The sequence below is a fragment of the Ictidomys tridecemlineatus genome, chromosome 12 (genome assembly GCF_052094955.1).
Source record: "Ictidomys tridecemlineatus isolate mIctTri1 chromosome 12, mIctTri1.hap1, whole genome shotgun sequence".
Taxonomy (NCBI): domain Eukaryota; kingdom Metazoa; phylum Chordata; class Mammalia; order Rodentia; family Sciuridae; genus Ictidomys; species Ictidomys tridecemlineatus.
Genome location: NC_135488.1, coordinates 1,409,498 through 1,437,433, shown reverse-complemented (window position 1 = coordinate 1,437,433; position 27,936 = coordinate 1,409,498). Strand labels below are relative to the sequence as shown.

The following is a 27,936-nucleotide window of genomic DNA, read 5'->3' as shown; positions in this document are numbered from 1 at the left end:
GCCTGAGCCTCGGGGCCAGCCTTGGGGTGCGGAGCATCACCCCACCTCCGGGCAGTCCCCGGCGAATCCCTCCTTGGTGCACAGCAAGCCCGGCGCGAAGTCGCCAACGCGGCTCCGGCTCCTGCTCCGGGAAAGCGCAGCTGCCGCGGGCTCGGACATCAGGGCCGTGGGAGGTAGGAATAGGGTTCAGGGTGTGGGGACTGGCCGAGGGAGGGACCCTGGGATCCCCGGCGGGGTGGGGGAAGGAGAGGAAGGATCTAGGAGTTGGAAGTAAACTCGGAAGACCGGCCTCGCCTTCTTCCCCAAACGGGGAACCTGGCCTGGGCTGGTGAGCCTCCTGCTCCGGGCATCCTGGGCGAGGGCAGGGGCGCTCGCCACCCACGCGCTGGCTCAGCCCGGCCCTTCAGGAGGCGACGTTGCTCTGGTTGGCAGGTTCTGGAGCGGGGGAGGAGGGGATGATTCGGATTCAGTCGCTCGGGACCTCGCGTAGGGACCCAGGTGCACGTTTCTACCCGCCGGGGGCGGCCGGCGGCACCTTCCCCTAGACCCTTCGGCCTCGCCCGCCATCCCTTCTTACGCTCCTGTTCTGTTACAGGTCACCTGTTCTGTTACAGGCCCTCAGAACCCGACTTATCTTTGGCGACCCAGATTCAGTAGTGGGTGGCCGGGGTGGCAGGTGGACTTTGCATGTTACAAGGGACGGAATTTCTGGTCGGCTGCGGTGGAGTGGCCTTGGCCCGGGCCAAGAGGTCACAGGGTGTGACCTGAACGGTGAATAGGAGTCCTCAAATCCGAGACTTCTCTTCTTGGGGTCAGGAGAGGAGTTTTCCCAACTCTCCTCTCCGCTGAGAGAGAGAGAGAGAGAGAGAGAGAGAGAGAGAGAGAGAGAGAGAGAGAGGGAGAGGGAGAGGGAGAGGGAGAGGGAGAGGGAGAGGGAGAGAGAGAGAGAGAGAGGAAAGGCCCTGGAGTGGAGATCCTGGGGTTCCGGCGCCCAGGGTCCCACTCGGGCTGACTTGGCGAGATCTGCGGGCCCCCAGCGGTGACCCCTGGGCGGCTGCGCGCAGGGTGCCCGGGGCAGGTGGAGCGCTAGTCCAGGGGGTCACCCCCCTCGGATGGCAGCAGAGGAAGATATGAGCTGCCACCAGCCGTGCGCAGGCGGAGCTGGACGCGGGGTGGGGGGTGGCCCGGGGTTCCAGGCTGGCAGGTGAGGGTTCCGGCTCACCTGGAGGCGCGCGCCCCCGCCGGCCTTGGAGGTGCGGGAACCAGGGGTCGCCGTCAGCGCATGCCCTGCCCTCCACCGCCGAGGCGCGCGTCCTTAGGCGGGAGCTACAAGAATCCTCCTCTCCCTGTGGTCGGCGGGAGTCCTGAGCGACCACATACAGCAGCGAACCAGGGCCCTCTCTGCCTCGGGCTTATCAATTAACATTTAGCCTAAAGAAAAGTTTCCCCTTTCTTTTTTAGCTTAAAAGTATTTTAGAGAATAAAAATATTGTAGAGAATTAAAAAAATCACTCCTAATGTCAACATGGAATTTTAATGTTTTTACTGTATATTTTAAGAATTCTGTTTTTTTAAAAATTTTTTTCAGTTGTAGTTGGACACATACCTTTATTTTATTTATTTTTATGTGGTGCTGAGGATGGAACTCGGCCTCCTCGCACGTGCTATGTGAGCGCTTTACCGCTGAGCCACAGCCCCAGGCCCTCCTGTTTGGTTTTGTTCTGTACTGGTTCATTATTTCCCATAATTGTCACTAAATTTCTAGCCTGCTTACTTGCTTCTTTTTCCTTTTTTTGTATGGGGATTGAACCCAGGGGCACTTAAGCACTGCGATCACATCCCAGCACATTGTTTATTTTTTATTTTGAGACAGGGTCTTGCTAAGTTGCTTGGAGCCTTGCTAAGTTACTGAGGCTGGGTTTGAACTTGTGATCCTCCTGGCTCAGCCTCCTTAGCCACTGGGATTACAGGTGTGGGTCATGCCTGGCCCCAGCCTGCTTTGAAAAATGATTAAATCATATTTCAGATAATTTCTCTATGACATGCCCTTCCTGAATCATACCTGCTACCTGCATGACTTTGCACTCTGTTTTGTCCAGCTAGTTGGGCATTTAGGTGGGGTCTGCATTTTCATTTTGAAGTAGCATTTAATTTTGATTTTTATTTCTTAATTATGCTACAAGTTTGTAAAAGGTGTTTACAGTTTTTTTCAAGTGGACAGGTATTTACCCTTCTCTTTGTTTAAAATTTTTTTACTCTGCAGTTTGAGAATGTGATTGTATATCTGCTTTTTGGATTTGAGTTTTGATTGATGGTTGATTTGTGTGTGTGTTTGTGTGTGAGAGAGAGTGTGTGTGTGTGTGTCTGTGTGTGTGTGTGTGTGTGTTACAGGGTATTGACCCCAGGGGTGCTCTATCACTGAACCACATCCCCAACCTTTTTATTTTTTATTTTGAGAGAGGGTCCTGCTGAGTTGCCCAGGCTGGCCTCAAACTTGCAATCCTCCTGCCTCAGTCTCTGGAATTACAGGTGAGCACCACCAAGCCCATTTGTAAATAACCTTAGGCATAGTTTTGCACAAAATTCCATAAATTTATTAACCATAACTACTATATCTTTACTTTTTGTATACTTCATCTGTCAATTGGATTTTCCGTTTCTTCTAATTTCTAAATTTGTGCTTTCTGTATTTTAAAAGTGATATTATGAATGTAAAAATGCTGTTGAGATGATAAATAAGGAACCATACCAGCATATACATCTTTTTATGCATTCTGAATTATTTCTCTTGGTCGAGATTTTCAAAAGGAAGTGAGCTTTCAAGCCAAGTTGTCCTTTTAAGGATTTGACAAATGTGTACATGAGAATGCATGTTTCACTAAACTCCACTCAGCAACAGGAATTAGACACACGTACACGTATTCTCTCTATATATACATACATGTACATACATATTTGTCAGTGTTATATTTGAGAAAGGCAAGAAATGAGATACTTTTTTTTTTTTGGTTTACCATTTACAAATCTTTCACATACATTCTCATTTGACACTCCCAACAACCCTGTGAGGTAAACAGCACAGACATTCTTCTCAATTAACAGATGAGGAAAGTGAATCTAAAAGCAGTTAACTGATGTGCCCAAGGTTCTATAGTTAGCAAATAGATATTGTCGAGAATGATTCTATCTATGCTTATATCCAGACTAAACCAAGGAATACCTCCAAGCTAATCTTCTGTGGCTAAAATACAACTAGTACCATTATTCCTAATTAGGCTAATAAATAGATATCTTTTAATGAATTAGATGGCTGTTTAACTTTTTTTTTCAGGATTCACTTTGGATTCTTCTGCTTTAAGACCCAAAGCAAGTTATTGAGTTTTTATTGGTGATTCTAAGTATATGTGTTTATAACAGTTTGAAGTGTGAATTTAACATATTAAAAGAGTTTTATAGCATCTGTTCAGAAAAGATTATAGACTATACAAACTATTCAAGTCATATAAAACCATTTTTTCAGTGTCCTTTCAACTGAGAAGAATTCTATTCAGCACTCTTCTCCTCCTGAGGTGGTTCATACTGAACAAGCTTTAATTTCAGTTTTTAATTTTCTTCTACATTAGCTTCATATTTTTCTTTCATTTCTGCCCATTCTAAGCCAGGCAACTCTATTTCTGGATTTTCTGGGGTAGCAGCTCTTAAGTGATGCTTTAAAAAATCCAAAGCACTATTAGGTTTCTCTGGTTCTTCATCTAAGGCTACCAACACCTTGGTCAGCATGTCCAGCAGCCCCGACTTCTCCAAGTACTTCCAGAACTGCTCACACTTCAAGTCGATGGCTTTGTAAAGGGCCTATAGTGATAGTGGCCGCTGCGTAGCTGGTGGCTGGCGGGCTCCGAGGAGCACTGCTCACAAGATACTTTTTAAATGTAAGAATTTATTTTTGCAGCTGACCTCATTTTTCCCCCTGTAGGTCTGACAACTAGTTGAATTTTCATTTTCAGATGTGGATTGTTAGTTCTTGTCCTTCTGGGCTCATGTTTTCTTTTTGTGTGTGATTGTGTTTTCTATGTTTTAAACCAGTGAACTTAATTTTGGCCAGCTCTTATGTTGTAGAAATTGTGTTTCTGTTTTTCTACCACAAAACACCTCACTGAGGAAGAAAACTCACCCCTCCAAGCCTGACGTTCACCCAGCCAGCCCCTCTGCTGCTCTCCCAGGACAGGGGTCCCTTCAGCAAGATACACGACCTGCAGGTCCTATGCAGCCCCAAACTCTACAGTTTGGGGACTTAAAAAAAACCCACATTTTTAAAAGTGCATTTTGGCTGAAATATAGGAAAACTGGTGTCCAGTGAGATGACGTGGGTTCTTGATAGAGACATTCCTACTTTGAGGTCTCTCAGAGAGGGCTGGTGAGCAAGGAGGGGGCTTGGGGCTGGGACCTTTGGCCTTTGGCCCTGTCTGCATCCAGGAGTGGTCAGGCCATATCAAGGGCCCCTTCAGAGTCCCTGCTGTCCATGGGGTCAAAGGGACTACCTCTCTCTTGTTTCTGACACAGGGAATCTGTGTCCTCTCTCTTCCTGGTGAGCCTGACTGGAGGTTTACTTATCTTTTAGCTTTATTTTCAGAGCCAACTTTTTTTTCTTTGATTTTCTCTATATTTCCTGTTTTCAATTTCAAAGATTCTGTTCTAATTTTCAGTATTTTTTTTCCCTGCCTGCTTTAGGTTTAAATTGCTCTTCTTTCTCCTGTTTCTCAAAGGAGAAGTTTAGATGGTTGATTTTAAGTCTTCTCTTTGTATCATTTTTGTGTGTGTTGGCACTGGCCCACTAGGCACGTGCTCTTCCACTGAGCTACACCCCCAGATCTTCTTTTTTTTTTTTTTTTTTAAAAAAAAAAACAAAAACAAAAGCATTTAATGCTGTGGATTTCCCTCTACATATTACTTTGCTGCATCCCATAATTTTTGAAAAGTTGCTTTTCCATTTTCATTGAGATCAAACTATTTGCAAGTTCTCCTGAGGTTCCTTTTTCTCCTGTGTGTGTTATTCAGAAGGATGTTGTTTGATCTTTGATCCTGTGGAGACTTTTGCAGGTGTGTGATTTCTGTTGTTAATTCTCGTGTGGCCTGAGCCCTTTGCATGATTTCTGTTCATTTAACTCTGTCAGTTGATCTCAGGGTGCAGAGTGTGGTCTCCTTAGGGGGATGTTCCCCGTGAGCTTGTGAAGAACCTGTCCCCACTCCTGCTGTGTGGAGGAGTCTGTCCATGAGACCCACTGAGCCCTGGTCCGTCCAGGTCAGTCAGACCAGTACTCATTTTCTGTCTGCAGGATTGGTCGGTGACGGGAGGAGGGTGTTGACAGACCTTATAGTAGGTGTGGATCTCATTCTCCCTGCATCTCTGTCTTTCTTGCCTCCAGCGAGAGACCTTGCTGTTAGGGATGCCTGGTGAGGGGCCTTGTGTCCACTCTTCAAAGTGTGGCCACCAGGGTCTTTCTGCCTCCCTTTACAGCCCGTCTGAGTCTTTATACTTAAAGTGGGTTTCTTGTAAGGTTAGGTCTTGTTTTTTTATCCTCTGACAATCTCTTGTCTTGAGGTGTATACTTAAACCATTCACAAGGTGATTTTTTATACACTGGTAAATATCTACTGTGTTTGTAAATAATCTCTCGGGGTTAGCCTCTCTGTGTCTTTCCCTCTTGCCTCATCCACTGAGAGAACTACTTATCAGTGTTTTCCCAGGGATGTCCTGAGCAGTCAGCCGGCATCTTGTCTAGCTGTATGTGTAGCAAACACACTTCCTGCTGGGGGCAGTGGCCATGCCTGTTGTCCCAGCTGCTTGAGAGACTGAGGCAGAAGGACCACAGGTTCAAGGCCAGCTTGGGCAACTTAGTGAGACCGTGCTTCAAGATAAATATAATTTTAAAAAGGGCTGGGGCAGAGTGCTTGCCTAGCATGTGCAAGGTTGGGATCCAATCCCAGCATCACAGAAACAAAACAAAACAAGATAAATGCTTCCTCATACCTGGGTGAGAACCCGGTGTCCAACACTGGGGCAGTACAAGTTTAAATTGTGGCCCACTGGCCTGGAGGAGTGCCACGCAGCAGGTAAAAGGGCCAGTACATGTGTATTTCCAGAAATAGAACAAACCCTAATAGATATTGCTAAGTGGTTCACAGGCCAACATGCACATTACGATTCTTTCACGTCAAGATCGTGTGTGTGCTTGTGTAACACAAAGGAGAACCTCTGGCACCGTGTAAACTGGTGTGCTGATGGTGGATTTGGGAAAGCGAAGAAGTATTAGTTACATTTCTTTAAGACAAGAAATGTATTCATATATTCACGAATGTGTGAATGCTTGAGAGTGTTGGGGCATTGAGAGTGTCCCCATGCGTCCTCATGGGCCTGGGGGCTTTCACGGGGTTGGAACAGGCTGCAATTTCCAGGCAGGGTTTAAGGACCCAGGGGCATTGCCCCATGAGGGCTCCAGGCAGCCTGCTGGTTATTTTCCAGGAATGACTGGCTTTTCTGCGACTCTATTGGCCAATTAGACGTTGTGTCAACTGAAAGGAGCCAGGACTGGAGCCCTCAGTGGCCTTAGGTAACAATGGGATCCAAACCCATTCGATTCATAACCTTGAAGCCCACTCTTTCTGTTTCTCCTGGAGACGAGGAGCCCACGCATGCAGAAGCTCTGGTTGCAGTTATGTCCTAGGTAAGCAAGGGCATCCCACCTGAGGGAGGCGGGTCTTCCCCATGCCCTTGGGCCTCCCCCATGACCTTGGGCCTCCCCCATGCCCTTGGGCCTCCCTCATGACCTTGGGCCTCCCCCATGACCTTGGGCCTCTATTACCAAGATTACTTTGTAATTTCAGTAGTGTGCAACTAAATCCCCTGGCACTTGGAATCAAGAATGTGTGGGCACGTAGCTGCATGAGACCTCAGGAACACCCCCAAGCTTTGCAAATTTCCCCCAGCAGAGTGGGGGTGTGGGGTGGCCTCTATCAGCCTTCAATGGAAGAGAAGCAGGCTCCGCTGCATGTCAGGGAGTTTGTCTCCAAGGCCTGTTCCTGCTGAGCATGGCGTGGTGGAGAACTGTTATTTCCCTCTCCCATAAATTCAAAGTGGTTTCCAGGTTTTCTTGGGAGGTAGCCAGGCAGGTCAGTGGGGGAGTTAGTCACGGGCTCTGTGACCATTGTCAAAATTCAGCTCTAGCTGGGCGTCGTGACACACACCTGTAATCCCAATGACTAGGGAGGCTGAGACAGGAGGATTGTGAGTTCAAACCCAGCCTCAGCAACTTAACAAGGCCCTAAGCAACTCAGTGAGATCCTGTCTCTAAATAAAATACAAAAAAGGGCTGGGGATGTGGTTTAGTGGTTAAGCACCTCCAGGGTTCAATCAACTCTTATCTCAAACAATCCTTGGTAACTAAATGCAGAAAGCAAAGTTGTAAAATGTGTTTTGGGGAAAAATGATGTTTTAAAGACATGGGGTGAGGCTAAATTTCTTTGATCAAGACATAAAAGCACAAACCACAGAAGTGTGATAATATATTATTATATTAAAAAAATGAACTCCACAGTACAGGCCTAGGGGTACAGCTCAGTAGTAGAGTGCTTGCCCAGCAGACACAAACTCCTGGGTTCCACATACAAATGTGAGTAGGACAAAAATCAGTACAAATTTAAAAGACAAGTCTCAAGTTTGAAAAAATATTTGCACAAAAACAATAAAGAATCATTATCCACCTATATACAACTTACAAATTAATAAGATAAAGACAATTAACAATAAGCAAGGAACATAAGCTAGCCAATATCCAAACAAAAGACTCTAAACTTTAATTAGTGAAATGCAAATTAAAACAACTGACACTTCTTCATAGTCAGCTTAGTAAAAACTAATAAGTCCCTGACACCAAACAGAGTGAGGATATGGCCAAAGAAGAACTTGAATGCATAGTTGGTGGGAGCACGAATTGGTGGCACCATCTGGACAGCCTGGCCATCTCTAGGAGAAGTGGAGATGCCTGGCCCTAGCACTTCTAATTTAGTACTCAGAGACACTTCTATGTAGGAGAATGTTCATGAAAATATGAACAGCAAAAATTGGAAACTCATGGTAACAAAAATCGGAGACGACCTAGTATCCAATAACCGAGGAATGGAAAAACTCCCTGGTGATAAGTGAAACGTGCCACCATGAATGAGCTGTACAGTCATCAAGTGTACCCAGCAACGTGATGTGGAATGAAACCAACAAATTTCAAAAGCACATGCACAGTTGACATTATTTATAAAAAATAAAGACACATGCAAAGCAAAGCTCTATATCATTGTTGTGTCGTTATTTCTAGACACATACTTACATAACCAAAAGATCACAAGTGGGAAGAGAGGGGAGCCTGATGGCAGAACCAACAAACTCGGACCAGTGGGCAGACAGGAAACTGGAGCCCTTGGTGAAGGAAAGGTCTAGACACGAGCATTTTGAAATAAAAGAAAGAAGCAAATTCAGTAAAATGTTAAATTTGCTACCTTGGACAAACATATTGTGTTCAGTACTTTTCTTTATGTTTGACATATTTCATGGTGTAAAACAAAAATGTCCTGTGTGGGTCAGTGGAGTGGATACCTACACGCAGAGTCCATGGTCTGAGCCTTGGAGAAGTCCCACGAACCCCAAGGTCAGTACGTCTCCCAGCCTCGAGTGGAGGCAGATCCAGGCTAGTTCAAGACGGCTAGTGACATCGTCCTGTAGTGACAATGGTCCGAGCAGCATCCCCTGCTGCTGGGCTGCCACAGTGCTGTGTCATCAGCGCCCAGGTAGGGCTAGGTGTTCTCCTTACCCCTGTTTGGCATTTGCGGCTCAGAAGGGTCTGCTCACTGGCCCAGGTCACGCAGGCAGCCAGGTCTGCCAGGCGCTGCCCTACCGGCCAGGCCATCCAGTGCTCTGACCACTTCCTGCTAGCCTCCTTCTTCTCCCTCTTGCTCACCTATCTGGCCTTACCTGCTGTGAGTTATGGATGTTCCTGAAAGGGCCAACTAGACTTTTTGGCCCTCACCCCCAAATAACCCAGTAGCTCCAAGTTTTTGCTTGCTTTTTTTTTTTTTTTTTTTTAAATAAGGCTACACGGGCCTTCTCCGGTTTTTCTCCAAACTCACCAGGCTTCCTGCTCCTGAAGGTCTCCAGGACTGGCTGGGCCCTCTCTGAACCTGTCAGGGAGCAGGTGAGGGGTTTGGAATCAGGCCGCCTGGGACTGAATCCCAGCTCTCCAATTTATTAATGCTCAGCATGCCCTGAGCCTCTCTGATCCTGCCCCCCACCTGCTAACGGGGTCACTGCATTAGGAAAGCCAGGAGGAGGGAACGCAGGCTCTATGCATGCAGTGCAATGTGCCATCGCCCCACGGGGCTTCTCTGCCAGGCCCGCAGGGACAGGCAGGGACAGGCGGGGCCTTGGGGCAGCCTTAGAACCGTCCAGAGCTGGGGGTGGGGGCACCAGGGCCCTGGAAGGCGGTTTCGGAGCCAGTGTGGACCCCCAGTGGAACATCTCCCCCCACAGGGCGAACGCCCTCAGAACCTCTGAGAATCACAGTTTCACTTTTAGCAAGATCCCACTGAGCGGGAAAGCCCCGCAGAGCTCTACCCGGGAGCCGCGCCCTCCCCCTCGCCCCTCGCCCCTGTTGCCCGCAGCGGCTTCCCCGCGCCCTCGACCTCTCAGCCCTGTTGCCCACACCTCTTGGAAGCGGGAGCCACCGCGGGCACTGCTTCCAGGGTTTGATTGGCACCTGCTGGGGCCGGCCTCCCCACCCTCCCCAGCCACCAGGGAAGGCCGGGCAGCGCTTAAGGACCTGGGCCTGAGCAGGCCTCCTGCCGGGCCCTGGGCGCAGTGCCCGGTGGGCGCTCCCTAGGGCTCTGGGCTCCTTCCGGGTCGCAGCGTGAACACCCCGCCACCCCAGCCCTATGAGTAAGGAGAGCGTGGACCAAGGGCGAGGGCCGGGGAGGTGGCCCCGTCTTCCAATGCAGAGGTACTCAACTCTGGGGAAGCACTTCCCAATGACCCTGCCTGGGGTGGGTGACTCCGCGGTGGGTGGGAGACCACCTCCGAGAGCAGTTTGATACCAGATATTAAAGACTGTCTCACAAAAATCAACCGAAAGACCCGAAGCCCTGCAGCCACCAGGGAACACCAGGCAGCGCCTAAGGACCTGGGCCTGAGCAGAGATGTTTGGGATGCGACCCTCAAAGTACAGAACCAAGCGAAAATGGGCAAGTTCGCTGCAAGCTAAGTGCTGCCCTTCACAGGACACAAACGGGGAGCGCTGCAGACTGCCTGTCCTCCAGGGACTGGGACAGAGCAGGGGCAGTGAACAGCTCCGCAGCCAAACCCCCACACAGTCCCGTTAAAAATGGGCAAATGCTGCGAATCGCCAAAGACGACACACAATGGTCTTAAATACGTGAAAGTCGCTCAACATCACTAGTCACCAGGGAAATGCAGACTCGGCGGAAAGGGAGCTCTCCCCTCTGGTGGGCGGGATGCAGTCTGCACAGCTCTGACAGGGAATGGAAGCTCCTCAACCACCAATCGCAATCCCACTGCTGAGAATGTTCCCAAAGGACCTGGAATCAGTATATGGAAAAGACCCCTGCAGTGACCCAGCACACCACAGTGACCAAGAGAGGGACTCCACCCAGGTGCCCCCAACACCTGACTGGATGGAGGAAGTGTGGCAGAGGCACAGATCACTAAGCCATGACCAAGCCCTGTCATCTGTGGCACAGGGAAAGAAGCAGAAGGCGCTGTGTTAAGCAGAGTCAGACACAGGAAGACCAGTGCTGCAGGCGCACTCACGTCCACGGAAGTTAGACATAGAAAAGTCCATCTCACAGAAGCAGAGAGTACAAATAAACAACCGAGCAAAGGAGAGCCTACAGAACAGTAGGAAATAGTGACAAACTACTCCAGAATATCCAGATATCCAGAATATAGAAGAAAATTGAACTCAAAATAGGAAACATATCAAACCGCAAAACCATAAAACCAAGTAAAATCCCCAAATAATTCAGTTTGACAAAAGGCAAATGGACCAGGCATGGTGGTGCACCCCTGTAAGCCCAGCTCCTCGGGAGACTGAGGCAGAAGTCGGAAGTGGAAGTCCAGCCGGGATGTGGGGAGATCTTGTCTGGAGAGGAAACCAGAGGGTGCAGCTGGCAGGAGAACTCCCACTCAGCGTGTCAGAGCCGGCTAGATCCCAGCATCATAACTAAATACATATATATTTTTTTAACGAAGGGCATATGTCTGAAGAATGGTTAACAGAGGCTGGGAAGCTGAGGGGGAGAAGGGAAGGGAGAGTGGTGACTAACACGTTCAGGGTGCAGTGGGAGGAGGGATGACCATGGATGTCCTGCAGCTCCATAGGGTCACTGTGGCTGGCAGAAATCGCTCCTTTCAAAACAGCAGCAGACAGGATGTGGAATGTCCATCACAAAGAAATGGTCCATGTTTGAGGTGATGGATGTGACAATTACATGTGAACACATTGTACACACGTATGGCAGATCACACTGGACCTCATAAATTTGTACAATAACTATGTCAATTAAAACTAAAAGCTCTTCTGAAGCCACGAGCCACAGTAAACTCTTCCTTAGCTGTTCTGCTCAGGTCTTTTGGCAAAGCAATGACAAGCAACTAAAACACAGGGGAAGGATGAGTTTGGTCTTTGCTATTCCAATAAGATTAGAAATAGGAGTTTCAGAGTCATTTTGAAAATTCCTATTTCATAACATAATGTGTGTGTGTGTGTGAAATGGAATATTATTCAGCCTTAAAAGGAAAGAAATCCTGACACATGCTACAAAGTGGATAACCTTAAGGATGTTATAATAAGTAAAATAAACCAGTCACAAAAATAAAAAAAACCTAAAAGTTATTTTTAAAAAGAGAAAAAGCTTTACAAGTGTTCATACTCTTACATACAATTAATTCTCATTTGGAAACTTTCTATAGAGGGTATAATCTTAGATTTGGCACAATAGGGTATGAACAGAGATGTTAAGTGTTGAGAGAAATTGAGATTTTTAAAAAAGGAATATTTAAGTAAATGATGAGAATCCAGTCAATACAATTTTAAGCTTAAAATTATGAAGTATTATAATTATGAAAATTACATAGGAACAGGGAAAATGCTTGTGGTGTGCTTTTTAAAGACAGCTTGAGCATGATTACAGCCACATAAAAATATTTTAAAACATTGGAAGGAAATAAATACATCAAGGTGTCTTTTCCTTGCCTCCCCGCCCTCCCAGTTTCTGAATTTTTGCAATATACCTTACTGCAGAGTACCTACTGCAGTGTACCTTACTGCAATGTACCTTACTGCAATGTACCTACTGCAGTGCACCTACAACAATGTACTTACTGCAGTGTACCTTATTGCAGTGTGCCTTACTGCAGTGTACCAACAGCAATGTACCTACTGCAGTGTGCCTTACTGCAGTGTACCTACTGTAGTGCACCTTATTGCAGTGTATCTTACTGCAGTGTACCTGCTGTAGTGCACCTTATTGTAGTGTACCTTACTGCAGTGTACCTTACTACAGTGTTCCTTACTGCAGTGTACCTACTGTAGTGCACCTTATTGCAGTGTATCTTATTGCAGTGTACCTACTGCAGTATACCTTACTGCAATGACATGCTTTTTACAAGTGGAATTTAACAATAACTTGTGTTCTCTCCTGAGAGAGGTGTTGCATTGCTGCACTCCTCTAGGCTTGGCCCCAGAGCTGGATGTCTCCACCAGGCGTGGCCCTAGAGCTGGATGTCTCTACCAGGCCTGGCCCCAGAGCTAGACATCTCCACCAGAGGTGGCCTCAGAGCTGGACTTCACCACCAGGCGTGGCCCCAGAGCAGGACGTCTCCACCAGGTATGGCCCCAGAGCTAGAAATCTCCACCAGGCCTGGCCCCAGAGCTGGACTTCTCCACCAGAGGTGGCCCCAGAGCTGGTCTTCATCACTAGGCGTGGCCCCAGAGCTGGATGACTCCACCAGGCCTGGCCTCAGAGCTGGACTTCTCCACCAGAGGTGGCCCCAGAGCTGGACGTCTCCACCAGGCCTGGCCCCAGAGTTGGACTTCTCCACTAGAGGTGGCCCCAGAGCTGGTCTTCACCACCAGGCATGGCCCCAGAGCTGGACGTCTCCACCAGACCTGACCCCAGAGCTGGACCTCTCTTTATAGGGCAGGGATCAAGCTGTGTGTGTCACCTCTTGCCCTTCATTGTCTGGGCCACATGGTCACATGTTGCTTCTTAATGCTGACCTTGTTTTCTCTTTCTCTTTTTATAAAGCTTTGTGAAATTTTGGCAAAACAGACACAGCGGCGGCTCAGGGGCCACAGGTGCCGCCACACTGGACCCCCCGCCCCAAATCCAGACAGCTTTCTCAGCTTCCTGAACAGAAACTCCAGAGAAGACCGACTCTCCGTCTGCCCCTACCCCTGGGAAACTCTTCTGTTTTCTGTTGAATTCGACCTTTCTGGCACCTCCTATTGGTCCCTTTGCACGACCATTTTGAAGGGCATTCTGAGGATAAGGACCAAGGCCTGGGCTTGTTTTCCCTGGGAACGTGACGCTCATTTGCTTGATGATGGCATCTCACTGTGCACCCACAACAGGTGTGGGCACGCTGCCAGGCGGGGGCTCAGCACTGCTCACGAAGCACACGTGGTCTCAGAAGTGATAACGTGACGGGAAGAATGGAAGAGACGAGTTCTGGGTGCGGAGACAGACCACCGCGGGCCTTGTGGATGGAGCAGGAGTGAGGGTAATTCTGGAGACGCTGAGGAGGAGCCCTGGAGGGTCCAGACACTGAGGAGGGAGGGGCTTTTTCACAGAGTGTGTGCAAGGACTGTGGGCAGCCTGGGGCCCAGGGACAGCTGGCTGGGGTGCATTCTAGATACAGTGGGAGCTGGAGGGCTGCCATCTGTGGCCTGAAAAAAGAGAAGAAGGCCCAGGCATGCACATGGTTGAGGCTGAGGGAGGCCCACCAAATGTCAAACGGGGTGCTAACTCTGCCATGCTCACCCGTGGGACATCAGGATCAGGACTTTGGAAGCCCACTTCCCAGACAAGATGGAGGCAGGAAGGGACGCACACCCCTGGGCATGGCTCTGTCTGCAGCCCCACCTACTCTGTCCCATGTTTCTGCGCAGCTGGGCGGCAGCAGATCATTATCTTCAGTTCCTAGGAGTAGAGACTCTGGGAGGAGAGGCCACCTGCTTCATCCCCCTGTATGAGGAGTGATTGGCGGTTGAATGAGCAAATGAAGAGGAAAAGGGTCCCATGCCCCATTCTCTCACAGGTCCCTGGCTGGGGGATGTTCCTGGTCCCCTGGGCCAGAGAAGGGAGGGGGCCCAAGAGGAAGGGGGACAGGGGAGCAGGGGCCACCCTGAAGGTGGAAAGGTGATTCTAATCTCTCCAGAGATGTGCTTTCTGGAGCCTCTGTCCTGAGGCCTCTCCTTGACCTCATTTCCTGTAACTAAAATGTTACATCCTGCTTTCCTTTCTGTAATCGCATAAATGTTCTCTGTATCTCTCAGGAAATCTTCGTGACCACAAGTTTTTTTTTAAAAGAACATTTATTTTTTAGTTGTAGGTGGACACAATACCTTTCTTTTAATTTTATGTGGTGCCGAGGATCGAACCCAGTGCCTCAGTATGCTAGGCAAGTGCTCTTCCTCTGAGCCTCAGCCCCGACCACAGCTTTTGAGTTCTGAATAACTCTGCTGAGTAAATGGATCTGTGCATTAGAACCTCCCGCACAGCCAACCGATTGGGTTGTTTCCCTGTTTCTAAAATGAGCGATTAATGAGACTGAATAATGTGAAACACCCTGAGAGCGGTATTTCCTGAGGGTTGATCTTGGGCAGTCACAGGCCTGCGCTGCCTCCAGAGCTCCCGAGGCACCTCTGGGCACCCAGAGGAGGCCAGGAACAGGACAGGGATGGTGGCTGGGATCTGTGATCGAACGTGAACTTGTTCATTCTGGTCCCAAGCAGCACTGGTGGGGTGGGTGCAGGGGTGCTGCAGGGTGGAGGGGCGCCCTACATAACTTCCCCACAATAAAGGTACAGGTGCAAGTGGAACCCCAGTGGCAATTGCTCTGCCTATTGCCACCCAGCCCTGCTCCTGAAGGCAACCACCCTCCTTGAGAGTCCCCAACCCCCCTTGGGTCATTCCCTGTGACTTCCTTGGGCTCAGGGATTCTTCTCCCAGGGCTCAGGGGTTCTTCTCCCAGGGCTCAGGGGATTCTTTTGATCTTTTTAATCTGATACATTTGAATCTATAACTGTTAGCAAACGCAGGCATGCAAAGGCAGAGGCTTGTGGCAGGCCTGCGGTCGCTATGATCATTCCGGAGCAGACAACGGCTGCCCTGGCAGGCATGCCAAGCACGTGCCAGCTGGGAAGGAGCGCACTGGGTGGATATCCCAGCTCTGGGAGAGACCTGGGCCCTGGGAGCCTAGGCCAGAGCAGCTCTGCTTCTTGTTGGCTGATGGCCATCTTTGTACACTCCTCAGAAACTGAGTTTGTTCTACTAAGCAGCATAGCAGTGAAGCAAAAGTTCTGGGGCCCCTGTGCCATCTCTACCAGCACGAATGGTCTACAGGCCATAAAGAGGTGCCAGAACTTCCTGGAAAGGGCCATTTTCCACCCGACATTCTCCTCCTGTCCACTCCCTTCTGTTGCTATCACCTGGCTACAGCAGGCTGAGTAACATGACATGTGTCTCCAGCCACCCCCAAGACACACCATGAGGAACAGCTGAAGACCCTTCCCTGAGGAGGGGACACAAAGCTCCACTGCTGGTGAACAGGGCTCCTACCTGAACATGTGGACCCCCGATCGTGGCTCTGGAGCAAAACTTCTAAGATGGTCCTGGGCTCTGATGAATTGGATCAAGCAGATCAAGCTGCCCGTTTTCAGGTGGTTTTTTAGAAAGTATCATTTATCTGATATCAATGTACCCTTGCAAACAGAGGAGGAAGTGTGGTCTGGTGGGGGAGTTCTGTGCTAGCAGGGGAGGGCCCATCTTATGTTCCTAGCGCTGCTTCTGGTCAGGAGTCCATTTGGGCCACACCTACCCCTCCATCACCAGCCACTGACGTCCCCCCAGTTTTGTGACTGGTGATGGAGCTGTAACAGCAATGCGCTCCTCCCAACGAGCAAACAGAGAACAGCTCTAAAACACTGGTGTTCTGCATTTTGAGAGTTAGTGACACGTGCAATTTTGTAAACAGGAAGCACTAATGCATAACAATGATGCTGAAAGTGACCCTGCACAAGGAGGTCACCAGCAGAACTTTGGGAAAGATGACCCAGCAAGGGCAACAGCAGAGCTTGCTGAATCACCTGAGTCCTGCTATGTTGAAAAAACCGAACCCACTATCTGAATTCTCTCTGTGAAGATGTCTTCCTGTGTCACTGTTGGGTGTGGAGTATGATAATTAAAAATACCCACTTCCTTAGGAAGAAGACTGTACAGTCAGTACAAGATCATTTCTTATAAAGATAGTTCATGGTTGGATTCTCTACTGGTGTGGGAAGAGGTGGAATCACAGCAGCCCAAATAGGAACTGGCCACAGAAATGGTCACACACAGATGTTACTGTGGATTTTGTAGCAGTAAAAAGTCATCTTGGTGATTGGTCAAAACCGCAGCTAGGGTTGGGGTTGTGGCTCAGCGATAGAGCACTGGCCTCACACGTGTGAAGCCCTGGGTTCGATCCTCAGGACCACATTAAAAAGAAATAAATAAAATAAAGATATTGTGTTTAACTACAACTAAAAAGTAAATATTTAAAAAAAAAACAACCATGCAGCCTAATGGGAGCCATTGAGTGGACTTGTCTTGAGCAAATCTTGGAAATTTATAGGGACTTCCTTTGAGGAAAAGAACCTTCTGGTAGAACTAGTGAAAAGTGAATGGGTTGTTCAGAGAGGTTTTCACTCCACAGGAGATATTCCAACGTAGGGTGATGTACCTGGCAGATGTGATACAGTGTGTTCATGTGTTACTTTGGAACTGAGTTGGGGACACACTGAATTCTTCCTCCAACATGAAGACTGGGAACTCAGAACTGGTGTCCGTTTGTGCCAGCTGCACAGGGTTTGGCATTTTAGTTGACTTTGCTGCGGCTTCAGCCATGACTGCACTGCAGAGAGTCTGCAGGTGACAAACTTGGGCTTTACAGAGTGGGAAGACCACGACGATCTGTGGGACCTGCTCGACTCTGGTCCTCATGAGCAGTGTAGGGGAGGACATCTCACCAGGCGTCACTGGGATTTGGGTCAAATCCTGTGTTGCTTCCCAGCCTGCTGACTTCAGCTTAAGCGTCAGATCCTGACTGTAAAGTGGCAAGAGTTCCTATGTGTGCAGGGAATCAATTATGGGAATGCAGTATCAAGCACACAGCAAGCGCTCAATAAATACCGGCGGTGCTGGAAAGGGAGGGCAAGTGTCAATATCAGCGTGAAGGCCATCTGGTTCCTTGTGGTGAGCCCGGAAGTAGAAGTGCCCGCGCGTGGGCATGCCATTTTCCAGGAGCAAGAGAGGCCCTTGCCGACGGCCCTGGCGCAGTCTAACGGAAATCCTCGCAGCGCCGGGCTGAGCTCTGCGGGCCGAGGGTTGGCCAAGGGCTGTTCCGCGCATTTGAAATAGATGCGGCCTTACGACGACGTCATCTCATCGCCTAATTGTGTCTCAAAAGGAATCGAGGATCAGAAAGCGCAGGAGAAGAGATAGGGACAGTACTCACACAGCGCCACTTCCAAAGACACGTCCAGCGCCTCGGCACCGCCCACTTCCGGATCCCTTCACCTTCAACCACATCTATTTCCGATTCCCTGACCTCTGGGCATCCACTTCCGGATTCCCTGACTTCTGGGCCACCCACTTCCGGATTCCCTCTTTCTCTGGGTATCCACTTCCGGATTCCCTCACTCGTAAATGGGCCTTGTTCTGGTTGCCATGGTGGTCTTCCATAAGTTTTAAAGACAATAATCTTTCCTTGTCTATACATTCTGTAGACACACTCACGCATGCGCACACATTCGCGAGCATATTCACGTTCTGCGTGTTTTTTTCAAAATTGAGATTGCACCCAAAAGATCTAAAAGTGGATACAGCCACTTCAATGTTTATAGTGGCATGATTCACCATAGCTAAATTGTGAAATCAACCTAGGTGAATGGATTAAAATTGTCATTTTATATATATTATGTAAAAACGAAGTTCTACTCAGCCATAAAAAGACATAAACCAGTGAATGGATGGAAATGGAGAACATCATGCTCTGTGACATAAGCCAAACTCAGAAGCTCAAAGGTCAAATATTTTCTCTCATATGCAGAAGTTAGAATAAAATAAAAGAAAGGGAGGAGAAAGAATAGGATACTATAACGAATCAATCAAATATAAATTAATAAAGCAGCAAAAGGAAGTCTAGTAGAGGAAGGTGAGTGGGAGAGGGGAGGGAGGATGGGAAGGAACACAGGGGATCATGTACTGAAATTGAATTCCACACATGTATGAGTTTGTTGGGATGAACCCAACTACTGTGTATAACTAGAATTTGCTAATAAAAAGATTAAAAATTACAACAACACTAAAAATTTAAGATTTCTTTGTTGTTTTATCTGGCTATAAATGTATGATTATACATGCATAAAAAGGTGCAAATCACTTGCAATCTGCACCCCTCCCCATCCCCTGTGATAATCAGAGTGAAGAGTTTGCCATGTACACTTTCAGCTTACTTTTTTAAATGCATGTTTCTTATACACATATTTTCTCATAGTCTGCCCCTCCCAATATTAAGTTTATATAGCTTCTAGTGTTTTATATCTGCTTTGTGAATTTAAGAATACATTGTGAATATTTCCCATTTATTAAACATTCTTGTATGGCATAACTTTAATGGACTTCATGGTATATAGATATATTCTCATTTGGTTCACTGGTGGATACCTAGGGTTTTAAAAACTAAGTTTTGTTGTGTATGTTTGAGGTTTACAACATGTTAGGGCAATTATTGTGAGGCAAATTAACATATTTGTCATCTCACAGTTACCCCCCTCCCCAACATACACACACTTTTTTTGGTAACAAGAGCTACTAAAATCTAATTCTTTTAAAAAATTTACAACTTCATCATGCTGTACATTACATCTCTAAACTTCCTCCTACACATTTACTATTTTGCATCTTTTGACCTGCTCTTCTCCAACTGTGACGGCTGTTCATTCTCTATCTCTTGTGTAGTGGAGCTTTCTTATATTTTACCCACATGTAAATCAGCCCATGCAATATTTTTCTTTCTATATCTGGCTTATTTCACTTAGCATAAGGTCCTCTGAGTTATCCATCCATGTTGTAGCAAATGGAAAGATCTTTTTTATAGCTGAATAATACACACTCACACCACATTTTCTTTTTTTTTTCTTTTCTTTTTTTGAGAGAGAGAGAGAGAGAGAGAGAGAACTTTTAATATTTATTTTAGTTTTTCGGTGGATACAACATCTTTGTTTTGTATGTGGTGCTGGGGATCGAACCCGGGCCGCACGCATGCCAGGTGAGCGCGCTACCGCTTGAGCCACATCCCCAGCCCACCACATTTTCTTTATACATTAAATAAATTAAATGTCCACTGATGTATTGATGGACATTTAAGTTGGTCCCATATCTTGGATACTGTGGATAGTATGAAATTCTACTTTGTGAATGTGTGGAAATCTATTTTGATATATTTATACAAACATGGAATATATTGTATTCTAATTAGGTGAGTGCAGTTCTCTATGAGGTGGAGATTTCTTGTGTACACTCAAAGGAGGGATTGCTGGGTCATGTGATGGTTATATTTTCAGTTTATTTAGGAACCTCCATATTGTTTTCCACAATGTCTGTACTAAGCTGCATTTCCACAGAGTGTGTTAGGCTCCCTTTTCTGTACATCCTCACCGACAATCATCTTTTATCTTTTTGATAATAGTCTTCTTTATGGGTGTGAAGTGGTGTCTCATAGTGGTTTTGATTTGCATTTCCCTGATGATAAGTGATGTTGAGCACCTTTCATATACCTGTAGGCTATTTTTATATCTTCTTTCGAGAAATGACTGTTCAGCACTTTGCTCAGGTCACTTGCTTTTTTTTTTCTTTCTTGTTGCATTGAATTCTTTATAAATTTGTAGTATTCACCCTTTATCAGATGCATGTTTTGCAAGTATTTTCCTCCATAGGTTGCTTTTTCATTTAGCTGATTGTTATCTTGGATGTGAAGAAGCATTTTAGTTTCATGTAGTCCCATTCATTTCTTTTTTGCTATTATAGCCTAAATTTTTGGTATCATATCTAAAACATCATTTCCAAGGCCAATGTCAAGAAACATATCCCCTATATCTCTCATCCTGATGGGAAGGCATGAACCCACAGCCAAGGAAGCACATGTATCTGAGGTAGAATCATAATTCCAGGCAGACAGAGAGGAAAAAAATAAATTGCTTTTATGGTTTTGGGTGTTATATTTAGATCTTTTATTCATTTTGAGTTGAGTGTGTGTGTGTGTGTGTGTGTGTGTGTGTGTGTGTGTGTGTGCGCACGCGTGCTGTAAGATAGGGGTCCAATTTCATTTGTCTGCATGTGGAAATACAATTTTCCCAGCAATATTTATTGAAGAGAATATTCTTCCTCCATTGGGTTCTATTAGTGCCTTTGTTGAATGTTAGTTAACCATGAGTTTATTTCCAGGATCTCTCTATTCTGTTCCATTGGTCTCTGTATCTAAACCATACTGTGTGGTTTAAATTCTTACAGCTTTGCAATGTATTTTAAATCAGGAAGTACAATACCTTCAACTCTTTCTTTCTCAGTGTGGCTTTAGTTATTCATATTTTTTTTGTGTGTGTGTGGCTCCAAATGAATTTCAGAATTGCGTCTTATATTTCAGTGAAGAATGCATTGGGATCTTGACAGACTTGGTGGGAATACTTACAATTTCAGCATGCTTCCCATATGTTTTGTTACTAATAATCCTGGTGAATAAACAATCTTTGTGATAAACAAGGAGGAAAATTTTATATTGGGTTACAATTTCGAAGAGTTCGGTCTGTGGTCACTTTTTTTCTGGGTTTGTGGTTAGGCAGAGAATCATGGTGGAAAGGTGTGTGGGAGGGAAGCTGCTTACCTCTTTGCTGGCAGGAAGGAGAGGGAGCTTGTGGGAAAGGCTGGGGACAAGATGCACCCCTAAAGGTCCCTCCCCACGGCTTACTTCCTCCAGCTGGAACACACCCTCCAGAACTTCCACCTCCTCCCAGTGGCACATTACACTCTGCATCCAGGAACAGGTGACCGTCAGAGCCCTTAGGATCCAGCTATCTCTCAAAGGCCTCACCTCTGAACAATGCTTCACTGGGAACTCAACCTTAGACACATCAGTCTTAGGGGAATTTTCAGATCCAAACCAGGACACATAATAATAACCTTTCTCAGGATAAATTTCTGGAGGCAGAATTGCTGGGTCAAGTCACTATTCTCAAGTGTGAGACTCCTGATGCATATCTCCAGACTGCTCTTCAGCTGGTGACACAGTTGCAGTCCCAGAGGAAAGGTCTGTTTCCAGCACTCACAGGCTTCAAGCGTCCTGGGGCCATGTTGCACAGTATATTTTAAAATACCCTCTTTTGTTTGTTGTTCAGCAAGTCCACTCTATATTGGAAACAAATTTGCAATTCATCTTTATTAGACTTTATTATTAATTAAATTACAGAGCCTCTGGCTTCTTTCTTTATTAACATAAAAAATTCATTTATTTAAACCATCTGGAATTACTTTGGATGCAGATGCAAAGAGTTAAACTTATTTTTTCCCAATGGCTAACCAATTGCTTTGGCACCCTTTATTTATTGTAAGATTGATTTTTTCCCCCACATAGGTAAATGCCGCATGCATCACATAATTCATAAATACTTGTGGGGTCAATGCATCAATTTATTTATTAATGGTTGAAATTACTCATTTAAAATTGCCCAGTGAATATCTAAGAGCTGTTGATTTCATGGAAAGGGAGAGGTTTTTTGCCTTTGAGAAAGAAAAGCTTTTCTTCCTGAGTCTGAAAAGATGGGCAACTCTGTTCCAACACTTCAACTGTTTTTTCCCTCTGTAGGGACCACAGGTGGGGAAGGCAACACCTCACAGTGCAGAAACAGGAATCCAGAACCCAGAACTAGGCCAACTGGTAGGGAAGCCCTCGGGAAAACCAGCTCCTCAGGTGGAGGCTGAGGGGTGGCCACTCTCTGGGTCTCCAGAACTCCAAGTTGCCCTGGTAGCACATTAAAGACAGAGGGCTGGGGCGGACAAAGACAGTTCAATGACACGATCTTAGGGTCCAGCTTGGCATAGACTGGTGAGCCCATGGTGAACCCATGCTTGATAAACATCTTTTTTGATGCAAAATTCATAATATGTTTGGCTACCATGATGACAAATTAGAGGTCTGAAATGAAAAAAAAGTGGGAAATAATTTTGTGTGTGGTGTTTTGCTAGTAGGATTTCCTTGGCTCTCTCATCCTGATGGGCTGGCCTGAGCCCACAGCCAGGGCTGCGCAGCAAATCTGGGGTGGACTCATAATTCCAGGCAGATAAAGAGGAAAAAATAAATTAAGTGATTGTAAAAGTGAAACATAGATGGTAAGAGGGGTCATGTCAAGTAGGATGCAGGGCACTGCCTGCCGGGGTCTCAGGGTGCCCCTTGCACACCTGTGTGAGAAGTGCTGGGAGCTGTCAGGGTGCACCCATAGCACTGCCGTTTCTCCCCCACCCTCTGTTCTGTCCTGTGATCATTTGACTTACTTCATCCTCTGCGCATGTCCAGCCTCGTCCACTGCTCCAGATGGTTTTTGGAATTAGTGCCAGAATAAATAGAAACATTGATGCTTAGCTTGTCTATGTATTAAAAGATTACATTTTAAGTTATTAATTAATAAAAATAAAATGAAGAATACCTTTGTCTCAATTTCTTGCTATGTACATGAAACTGGTTCCTGTTCCTGGGGATTTGGCCCTTCCCACTCCTGCCCAGCACTGCAGAGGCACACAGCCTGCTCCGGCTTGCTGTGGTCCCGCATTCAGGACTCGACAAAACCCGGCTTTCTGCAGGTGGCTATTTGCTTTATAAGTAGGGCCCTATTTAGCTCCTTCCTGGGTCCTGCCTTTCCTCCCTGAAGTACAGAAGTTCCCTGACCTATGATGGCTCTGGACAGTGCCCTCATCCTGAGCTGAAGATATCATAGTGGAAGACGGTCGTGTGTGCTGGCCTGCAGAACATCCCAGTAGGCAGCAGCCCCTGAGCGCTCAACTACTGACCCACAACACCCCCAGCCCTATGTTTTTTTCTTTTGTAACAATTTTCTTTTTTTAGTTGTAGTCAGACACAATACCTTTATTTATTTATATGTGGTGCTGAGGATAGAACCCAGGGTCCCACACGTGCTAGGTGAGTGTTCTACTGCTGAGCCCCAGCCCCAGCTCCCCCAGCCCTATTTTGTATTCTATTTAGACACAGAGTCTTGCTGAGTTGTGTAGGGCCTCACTAAGATACTGAGGCTGGCTTTGAATTTGCAATCCTCCTACCTCAGTCTCCCAAGCTGCTGGGATACAGGTGGCACTACCATGCCCGACAAGATCTGTCGTGTGTATGTGTGTGTGTGTGTGTGTGTGACACACACACACACACACACGCTGTGGATGGACACAACATCTTTCTATTTATTTATTTATTTTTATGTGGCTGAGGATCAAACCCAGGCCTCAGGCAGGCAAGGCAAGCGCTCTACCACGCAGCTACAACCCCATACCAAATAATTTTTTTTTTGTAGTTGTGGATGGACAGTATGCCTTTATTTTATTTGTGTACTTTTTGATGTGGTGCTGAGGATCGAACCCAGCATCTCCCACATGAAAGGTGAGCGCCCTTCCACTGAGCTACAGCCCCAGCCCCCAAATCAGTGTTTTGATGCCATTCTCATAAGGCCCGGATGAATCGTTGGTATGGACAGCACAGGGTTTATTCAGTGATTCCTGCTGATAAACCTGTATTTGTTTCCAGTTTTCATTTTGCTACCCAAGATGGTACTGAAAGAATCATGGCTGCAGGTGCACCCTGTGGGTGACTCTGCTCCACGTGGCCACGTTCCCAGGGTGCAGGTAGCCTGTGACTAGCTCAGACTCTGACGGGCATGGTCAGTCCCCCGGGGACGCCCGAGTGGAGGCCACAGTCTGTTCTGCAGTCAGCAAGTGTCTTCTCTCCTCACATTCCACCTGCAGGTGACAAGGGCATGCAGATGACAGATCTCTGCTTTCCTGGAGAAGGTACCCTTGATCAGGCCCAGGTCACCTCGCACACTGAAGAGGAGTTTGTGGGGGCGGAGGTCGTGGCAGGAGAAAGGGCACCTTCTCAGGGTCAGCAAGACACGGACTTGTGCAGGGTCTTGATTTAGGTGGGACACTAAACGCAGAGCAGGCGGAGGGGTTGGAGCTTTCTTGGCAGCATTGGGCTGGATTCAAACATGGGACAGTTGGCCACTGCAAGGCCCCGGCTTACTGTAATGGGGATGGCCTGGAAGGTCAGTGTCCCCTACGCAGGTACACAGACAGGCTCGCTCAGACCTTGATAAAACCCAACAGTGCTACTGCCCCGACAGCGCCCATGTGCTAGGCATGCTGGCCACTCCCCAGCAGGAGGTCACAGGAGGTGAGGGCAGCTGCAACCTGAGCCTCCTCCTCCTGCAGCACAGGTCTGGTGGCCAGACATGGGATCTGAGTTTCTGAGGAGCTGGCCTTTGAGGGGTGTCCATTAAAGGCCTTCTACTGATGCCTGAGGCCTGTGGAAGTCATCCTGTACCTGGTGCCCAGATGGAAGGAGGGTCAGTACAGCCCCACCTCTTCCCCAGCCTGGCTAGGGACTTCTCTGAAGCCAGGTGCAGTCTTGTGCTGGCTGCTTTCCTTTGCTGGACCTTCCCCATGTCCCCAGAGCTTGGCAGAGGCCTGTGGCAGGGGCCGAGGACTGGAGTGGCCTCCCTTTGGCCTGGCCAGCAGGTAAGTCCCACAGCCAGCTCAAGGCCCACCCCATCCTGCCAGCCAGCACCCCCCCTTGCCCCACCCACCTGTGAGGACCTCCCAGCCTGCTGTGGGAGGGGCTGGGACACCTGTCGCCTAGCAGCTCTTTGTGGGAAGGCAGTTCATGCCTCTGCCTCGCAGGGAGCATCTCCGTCCCCTCGTTTATTGTCTGCCCAGAGCAGGTGCAGAGATGGGACCAGCGTGGCAGAGAGGCCACACTTGGAATTGTGTGAGTGCCACAGTGTCTGTGTCCCCTGCAATGTCACCGTGGGGTTAGGGACAGTGCTGAATCTCTAGGGCCTGAACACGTGTGCTCATTGAATGTCTGCATGTTGAGCTTCTGTTCACCAGGGCTTGGGGCCTACATGGCAGAGCTATGTTCCCAGGGTCCTTTTGGCCTTGGGGGACAGGGGCAGGGGCGCTGGTGGGAAACGCAGGGAAGGGGGCAGGGGAGGGCGCACTGGGCTGGCCAAGGCCTGAGGACCTCCGAGCCGCCCTCTGCTCCTCTCCTCATTTAGATTCTGGCTCAATCTTGTGAATATTGGCCACTTGTACAGGGACAGGAAGGGGTCAGGGGTGCTCTGGGAAGGAGGCACTGACACTCCTGTGCCTCTGGCAAGCACCCCTGAGCCCCCTGTGGCCCTGCTGGGTCTGACTGGCCACACTGCATCCCTGGCCCCAGCCTATGGCCGGCTGGGCACACAGAAGCTCCCCAAGGAAACACATTTAACTGGCACCAAGGCACCTGCGGAGAGGTGATTGGCAGGTGGTCACAGTTGAGAATGTATGGAGGGCTGGGGTGCAGTGTGGTGGTAGGGCACCCCCTGGCCCACAGGAGGCCCTGGGCTCCATGTCCAGCACGGCTAAGCTGGAAGGTGGGCACTCATGTGTGACGGGCTCACTGGGAGCCGCAGGTGTGGGCATGTTTCTGTGAACCCAGAGTGTGTGGGAACGTGGTTCCCTCTGTGTGGGTCCAGCCCTGAGTCATGGAGCCACAGAGGTCCAGGAACCAGGAGTTCGTGGTCCCCAAGTGTGGTGACGCACTAAGGAGGTTTCCCAAGAAAGTGACAGAGGAAACTGTCCCCACTGCCTGGGAAGGCCTGTGAAGACTGGGCAGTTTCTCTTTCCCTCTGACTGGGTGGTAGATTCGGGCCAGCCTAGCAGCCCACGCAGCTGGGGATCTCTTTCTGAAAACAAGTAGCCCACTTCCTACAGGCAGAGACCCAGGTGCGGGATGAGTCAGGATGAAAGGAGGGTGGCTTTGGAGATTCTCCTCCTGAGAACCCGCCCTGGGGCTTCCTAACAAGAGCAGCGGGGCACCACTGCTTCGAGACCCTTCTACCCACCGGGGTCAGTCAAGGCCACTGCAGCAAAGAGAGGGAGACGCTGTGGAGGCTGTTTCCAGGGGAAGCCCAGTCCCTCAGCCAGCCCAGAGCCGCACTTGGCTGCTGACTGGATTCAAACACAGTGACTTCCTTGGTGTCAGTGTTCAAAACCCTAACTTACAGACAAATTTGGATTATTAAGTTGAATCGATCGTTTTTATACAATAACAAGAATCAGAGTCCTTTTGAAAAGAAGTTGTTTCTTTATTCCAAACTTTTGTCCCCTCCCCCATTACAAAAATAATAATTAGATTGTCCCAAAGATTCACACAACACCCCTGAGCACAACAGTATTGGAAATTCTCCAAAGCCACAGCCAGGAATGGCTGCATAAACCCCTCGAGATTTCACACACACACACACACACACACACACACACACACACACACACACACACGAACCCAGAAGCCTTGATATATTCTTAGAGAACACAAATCAAATTTGTAAAACAACAAATCTTCTGTGTTCTATATATTATGTATTAAGCATTTTCTCTATCATATTCTGCATTTATAAGATTTTAATTTTTGGTTTGAAAAAGCTATGTGCAGACAGAAGTCTGGAAGAATGAGAAACTTTTAAACACGTGCTTTGATGATCTGCAATGTTCTCTATTTGGATTTTTTTTTAAATGTTTTAGTTGTAGTTGGATATTTCTTTCTTTCTTTTTATTTGGTGCTGAGCATGGAACCCAGGGCCTCACACGCTGAGCCCCAGCCCAGGCTCTTCTGTTTGGATTTTTAAATTTCTTGTGACTCTTCCTCTACATCCACACCGTGGAAGACCCACCTGCAGCTCAGCAAGTCGCCACACTGGATGCCCTCCTGCGCCTGACCCCCAGATGCAGAAGCAGACCCCCCAGGCCTCCTGCTCCCTCCCAGGGCAGCAGGAGGCTGGCCCTGGCATCTGGTTGGTGCTTTGCCTGGGCCTGTTCCCTGCCCTTGGGATACAGGCAGGTGAAGTGGCTGTCACTTGGGGTCTAGCCATTCCTGGCAGCTGTCTGGACCCCGTGAGGCCGTGTTGTCATACTGCTATCTGGTCCCTTTGATGGGCATTCAGCTTGTTCCCAGCTGGGGCCTGAAAACCAGGAGCACTTGAACAACCTCATGCGTGTTCTTTGTGCATGTCACTTCTGAAGTGTCCTGGGCAATGTGTACCAGGCAGAGGATGGCGGTCGGTTGCTTGTGCATGTATCTTGCCACAGTGTCCCCAAGATGGTGGCTGCAGCTCAGTGTCTTCCTCAGAACCCAAACCAGGTGCTGGGTGCAGACTCCTCACCGCAGCCCCCACTGATGCGCCAGGCTGCTGTGGCTCCTGGGCGGCCAGAGCTGAGCCTGCAGGTGGGTGCCTGTGGCCCGGAAGA

The 27,936-nt window shown here is 48.1% G+C and overlaps 1 pseudogene; it reads right to left on the bottom strand.

Moving 5' to 3' along the window:
* Window positions 1-2,963: 2,963 nt before the first annotated feature.
* LOC101978058 (c-Myc-binding protein pseudogene) lies at window positions 2,964-21,725 on the bottom strand (annotated as a pseudogene).
* Between the last annotated feature and the right edge of the window lie 6,211 nt (window positions 21,726-27,936).